Genomic DNA, 7,150 nt, shown 5'->3' with positions numbered 1-7,150 from the left:
ATTTTCTATAGCTTAAATAATCAATTAAATATGCTAGTTTTGGTTAGTAAATTTACAATTGATTTTCCTTTTACTAGAACGTGTATCAGACACTTTCCCATGAATTTTCTTTTTTGTTTATATACAAACTAATTAAATGAAAAATCATGAATAATTCCTAAACTTTTTCTGATTGCATAAATTTTATCCCAACCCAAAGGCTTACTGAAAATAAGCCTTATATATTTGGTGACTTTATATGCAAATAGCAGTAAAAATATTTGGTAACTGTACAAATAGCAGTAAAAATATTTATTTAAACAATATTTTTTAACACGTTATATTATTTTTAATATGTATATTTATCAATAACTTAGTCCTAATTAGTGGCGAAGTTAATATACAAATAAAAATATTTTTTTAATTATAATATATTTAATATCTTTAAATTTATAAATAATTATAAATAAAATTGTAACTTTGCAGATATTTTTTAAAATTCACCACTAGTTCTACTAGTTTTGGTTAGTAAATTTATAATTGATTTTTTTTATTGGAAAGTGTATCTGGACACTTGTCCCTGATGTACTCTCTAAATTGAAACTGTTTTTTTATGTAATATAACACTAAAGCAACAATTATTCTTTTTTCTTATTATTATTTTTGTTTTCAAAATTACTAAAAAGTGCTAAAACTTAAAATAAAATAAACAAAGGGATTTAAGTGAACCATTGTATGCCGTATTTATCATTGCTATGTACTTAACACTTTGTTCACTTGAATGGATTTAGGAAAGAGTGATTGAATGAATTTGAAGGTAAATTTTTTGTTATTTATTTGAGTGAATTTGAAGTTAAGTGAGGGTGGATTTTGAAGTAAATTTTTTTAATCTGTCACATCAATCAAATCCTACACTAATTCTTATAAACTTTATTTCCAAATCCACTCAAATAAATAACAAAAACTTATCTTTAAATCCTTTCAAATTCATTTAATCACTCTCCCCAAATTCATTCACGTGAGCAAAGCTTAAGTGTTTGTGCGAAAAGAGTGTTTATTAAAATTGGCGAAAAAAATTACTAAAACATCAAGCGTTTGTAGTCCAACGGTTAGGATAATTGCCTTCCTAGCAATAGACCCGGGTTCGACTCCCGGCAAACGCATGCAAGATATGGTAATTTGGTTTTTTTAATGATATTCTTAGTTTTTTTTGTTTTTAGTCACACGTCTTTGTTCTGTTTTATCTTATATTTCTGTAATTAAGTTGTAGATAGGTTTTGGTTTAGCTTTTACTTTTTGAGTTTGTGTAATTGAGTTTCTAAGATTAGAGGTGTAAGAATTGCGGTGTTGCTTTGGAATCTTGTATTATTACTTTTAAGTAACTGTCAAATCTTATCAAGAAAAGTGACATGAAAACCAAGTTGTTTGACATTTTTGTATTAAGGTGTTAACGAAGTGTCTTTGAATTTTTCCATAAATGTTATAAATTGCTAGTTAATAAAGGGTAAGTACCAAAACTAACATCAAAATTTGAGGTAAAAAATTTCACTAATGTTAAGTAGTTTAAAATTTGAGGAAGGTTGTCTCATTTCATTAACATTAAGAAACTCTTACATTACACTAAAATTTCTCTTGTAATTTAAGGTAACTTGGAAAATTTGTAAACTTTATAAGTGTTTTTATTTTGCTTTTTTATTTCCTATTTGTCACGAGTCAAAATATTTATTACGACTCATCAACGTTAACAAGACCAAAATAGAAAAGAAATAAAAAAAACATAAAAAGCTATTGTAAATTTACAATTGTTTATGAAATTGATATAAATATATTATTTTTAATCATTTACATCGATTCTCTTTTATTAGATTAAGCTTCAAGTTTATATTCAACACTATTATTTCTTTAATTCCACACTCTATTTTTCATCTTCCCATTATCAACCACTTATACCAAGCACACTTAGAAAGTAAAATTGAGGAAATTTTGACGTTTATATAATATATTTTCAATTTTCCCAAATGGGTGTTTTTAAGAGAGAAAACTGCAAGATTTAGAAAAACTAAACCTTTATAAACAGTCTAATCTTTCTATCTCCCAACTATTGCCAAACAAATGCAAAGAATACACACTGGGAAGCATATATATTATTTAGATCTTAACATGTTCTTTTTAAATTTATTTGAAAAACATGTCTTTATTATGAGTATTTGGTGTTTAGTAGAGATTTATGATTAAGAACAAAAAATGAAGTAGAGAGAATACAATTGTGTTGGTGTTTAAAAATGAAAATGTGTAATTAGATTTAATCTGTCGAATATTGAATTGATGTTAAAAAGAAGATCTCTTTGCGGGTTCACAAACTAAGAGCAATGTAAGGTAGACCAATATTCAGCCCGCATTTTAAACTTGGACGAGTTAGTTTGACTCACTATTTGGGAGTCAACTGTAGACCAAGCCTAAATGGATTGAGTCAAACTACATTATTATCTCTACCAATAATTCACTAAAATAAATATTACAATTTAAGGATTCTTTCATTATAAACTCTCAACTCTAAGTTGGTTACAACAATTGTAACATTCCAAATTTATAGTTTTAACACTATTATGGAATTATAACATATTCAATAAACATGATTAGTTAATCTAAAAAGAACATATAAAATATGGTTACAGTTATTCAAAAATATAACCATAATTCAAACTTTATATACACGATATTCTATTCCTAATATTATCTAAACATAAACTAAAGGTTATTCAAAATATCAGAATTTAAACCAATTCTACTCTAACTATCTATACAATAACATCCTCCGCACCGAGCACCTACTCAATTGAAACATCATTCTCTACTCACACCAATCAGGTGATTATTGCCAAAGAGAAAGATTAAACAAAACACAAGCAACATGGTAAGTTAATTTATAAAAGAATAAAGATATGTAGTTCAATCAATTTCAGAATATAACAGTTCCATTATCCAAAAACATATATTTAGACTCTAGACTTTGACCATCCGGATACATGTATTTATGTCAGACTCTTGGAGGACCTACGCATGTGTGGTGAAAACAACATACCACCCAAACTATCACACAAGATTAATCCGTCAAACACGTCAGTCAAATTGACCCAAGGCTAAAGATTTCTTGCTACTCCTCACCACATAACCATCCCTCTTGAATTGATATTGGGCGGCTATTAAAGTGTTTGAAAGATTCCTCCATTTTAGACCCATACAATACATTACAGTAAGCACAAGACATGTATAATTCTATCACAAAGTTTACATAGGAAATCTAAACATTCATACATTAAAAGTGTATATAGATCATTCAGAGTAAACTTAAGTACCAAAGCAAGAATTGGAAAACCATAAAAGCAGAAGAATGTCAAAGCAAGTAGAGTTTGGAAAAGTAAACTACCGTTGAGTGGCATACCCTTATAGTTGAGCGCCATTCTTCGCACAAAATTGGCGCCTGACTGCCATCATGGTGTAGTTGAGCACCAAAGCTCTCAGCTTTTTGGTGCTTGAGCACTGCTTAATGTCGTTGAACACCATAGTAGAAGTTTAGAAACTTCAGAATTTGATCTAGATGTACACAAGACCTATTCAATTAATCCAACTTTTATCTTTAACACTCAATTTGATTTGAAAAACCTGTTTATTCTTCAAATTTGATACCAATTGGCTAAACCCAAATATCCAAAAAAGTATACATCAGACTTGACATGCTACCAACTAGATTTTAGTGAACTAATTAGCTAAACAAGTCTTAAATGGCCCAACAACAGGCCCTAAGAATCAGATTTACCCATTCAACCATTCCTTCAAAGTTTCACCTATCAAAACCCCTCTATTTAGACCAAAACTAGCATACAACATTACCTTTTTACTACTTTCAATTCTACAACAGTTTTGTACTTAATTAAACTTCAAAACAACAACATTAAAGGTTCAATCAAATACCAATTCACAATCATACATATCAATATGCTTCAATCGACAACATTCACTCATTAATACACAAACATCACTCAATAATCATCTCAATTGATAACATATTCAACCAAACATTAATCTCAAAACTTATCTAACAAACATTCATACTTCTTAACATGAATTTAAAGCAATTATTAGCTTTTCTAACCTGGTTGGAAAGCTCAAACAGATTTAGAAAGCAAACTACCCCTACCTTAGCTTAGATAACTCTATCTGTACCTATAGAACGTATAATTTTGATCAAAGTAGATCATTAGGCGCAATGATCAATAAGGAACACACAAGAACTCTAGGAATATGAAGCTTTTCGCATGCATGAAAGAAAATCATTTCAAGAAAAGAGTAAAAACTAACTTACTCTTTCTAGAAAACCCATATTATGAAGTTGAAGATATCACTATTGTGATCATCTAGGTACTTTCTGATCGTCAAAGAGATGACTCAAAAGTTAGAAAACTTAGAGAGAAGGGAGAGAAAGTCTAGAGAAAGAGTTCTAGAGAAATGATACATGATTTAGATAATGAGACGTCTTTCTAAATTTCTTTTTGTATTATCGAACTTTTAACATTAAAATATTATAGTCTTATTAATTTAAAATACCTATCAACTTTAATACTCTATTTTCTATGTTTTTACAACAATTATAAGTGAGTGAAGACAAATGAGTAAAGAAGAAGACAAACACTATATAATGAGAGAGATATCTTATACCATTAAACACTCTTAATCTATTTTATTGCATTAAACAACAGAAACTTTATATCAAAGTTTTATTAAAATAATATTCACAATTGTGAGTTTTATTTTCCGAAAAATAATATTTAATTAGATAGTGTTGGAAGTTTCACATTGACTAGAGATAAGACCAATTTATAATATATAAGTAGGTGCAAACCTCACCTTACAAGCCGATTTTGTAGGGTTGAATTAGACTTAAAGTCCATTTTTTTGCCAATTTATAATATACAAGCATGTGCAAACCTCACCTTACAAGCTTGTTTTATGGGATTGAGTTAAGCTTAAAGTCCACTTCTTAACCGATAAATACTTTTTTAAAGTAAGCATAAAGATAAATTACATAGTAGTAGTTGAAGTCTCACGTTATATAAAAGTGAGGAAGTTGAAAAATGGAAAATAAAAAAAATCCCCAAACATATTCATTGTATGTTAGCTACTCTTAACTAGTGAAACATTTTTAATATTTTTCTCCTTCAAAACTTTCTAAAGCAATATCAAAACTAATAATTCATCTTTAGTATTAGTGAAAATTCCTTCCCTATTTCTACTCAAATTTCTCAACAATTTCTATATTACCATATTATTTTCGTACTAATATAACTAATTATAAGTTTTGATGATGTGATAGATGCCTATGTAGATCTTTTTGTGATTTAGTAAAATTAGTTTGAAAAAAAATTGTTTTTAAGTTGAGCGTTTGTAAACACTAGGTTAAAAAAAAGAAATAAAATTTGATTTTATTCAAAAGTTATAAAAGTTATTCTCACCGTAACAATAATGCAAAGTTGTCTTTAAATTCATTGAATTTCTAACTGTTCTCTTCATCTCCGTATATTCGGTTGAGTTTACTTTAAAATTCCGGCTTAAAATAATTCAAATAATCGCTTAAAGTTTTATAAAACGTGCACACTTAAAAGTAAACGATAGTATATTTTAGGTTTAATTGCTTCCTTTGTCCCCAGTTTGGTTGAATTGTGTCAAATTCATCCTCATTTTTAAAAAAGTTTCATTGTCGTCCTCACGTGGTATAAAAGTGTCAATTGAATCTAAACATAGAAAAAATTTGTGTCAAAGTAGTCATTTTTCCTATATCTCTGTGTCTTCCTTTCATATGTCACTTCTCTGGAGCTATGAAAAGCCTTAAATTGGATAAGGTAAAATGAATATCTGTACTTGATTGTATGAAAGGAAGACACAGAGATATAGGAAAAATGACTACTTTGACACAAATTTTTTCTATGTTTGGATTCAATTGACACTTTTACACCACGTGAGGACGACAATGAAACCTTTACACCACGTGAGGACGACAATGAAACTTTTTTAAAAATGAGGATGAATTTGACACAATTCAACCAAGGGGACAAAGGAAGCAATTAAACCTATATTTTATAAGTTAGCAACGATAATGCCTAAAACTATCACAAAGAAACTGCATCACGCAACTGTGCTTAGATCAAAATCACAGCATTTCGGAATATATCCGTTATTTTCTTACGTGGATATGCTAATCAATAAGTTTACCCAAATTGTATATAAGTTTCGATACAATAAAATAAATAGTTTTTCAAATATTCATTTCCTTCAGGTAGATAACTAGTTTATTGAAAAGTAAAAATTATTTATTTCTAATTAAACAGGGCAAATAGATACAAAAACTTATATCTATTAATTTTTGCTTAAAAAATAATTTTAAATTATTTTAATTCTAAATATATTGAAATAGTAAGATCAATCACTGTATCTGAATATTGTTTGTTTCAACTCAGATTAAAGGAAGAATACATATTTAAGTTATTTTTTATTTTGACATTTAAATTATGTGAAACTAAATGTCCTGAAAGAGTGTAAATAAAATATTTTGTATTGGACACTAAATTCATTTGTGTACAATTTAGTTTTATCGCTTGGTTTCGGTTTCTTTAAAAAGGTATTGTCTTAGCAAGTGGGATCTGAATTAAATAAGACTACTTCCATGTTATAAAAGAATTTAAATGATCCCAAAAACTAGGGTAACACGTCACGCTACTACAATTTACGATCATACCACATGCCAAAGGAATATTCCTCTTATGCCATTTACTTTCCTACTCGGATGGTAGATAGACATAGACTTTTTGACATATAATAATATCTGCCATGAATCCAATACGAAAATACAAAAATGACGTCCTGGAATGGCCATCTTGATCTTGACTTAAACTAAAGCACTTTTAGAAACTTTTTCGGTAACGATTTATTATGACAAGTCCATCAATCATCAATCATAATAAGTTGATCAGTTTAATGAACTTGTTATAACTAGTAAAAATAATAAAAATAACACTTCTAGTAAAATGTAATATGTTATGAAAAGAGAAAAGAAAAAACTTAATATGATAGGTTTAATGAGATTGTCATGATAAATTGGGTGTAGTGACAAAATTGA

General features: G+C 28.2%; 1 non-coding gene across 1 annotated transcript; it reads left to right on the top strand.

Moving 5' to 3' along the window:
- The first annotated feature begins 1,070 nt into the window (after positions 1–1,070).
- Positions 1,071–1,142, top strand: TRNAG-UCC (transfer RNA glycine (anticodon UCC)). The gene has a single exon. It is a non-coding gene; the product is annotated as a tRNA-Gly (tRNA).
- Positions 1,143–7,150: the final 6,008 nt, after the last annotated feature.

This window comes from Vigna angularis, chromosome 10 (genome assembly GCF_016808095.1).
Source record: "Vigna angularis cultivar LongXiaoDou No.4 chromosome 10, ASM1680809v1, whole genome shotgun sequence".
NCBI classification, from domain to species: Eukaryota; Viridiplantae; Streptophyta; class Magnoliopsida; order Fabales; family Fabaceae; genus Vigna; species Vigna angularis.
This window is presented reverse-complemented; position numbering and strand designations above follow the sequence as displayed.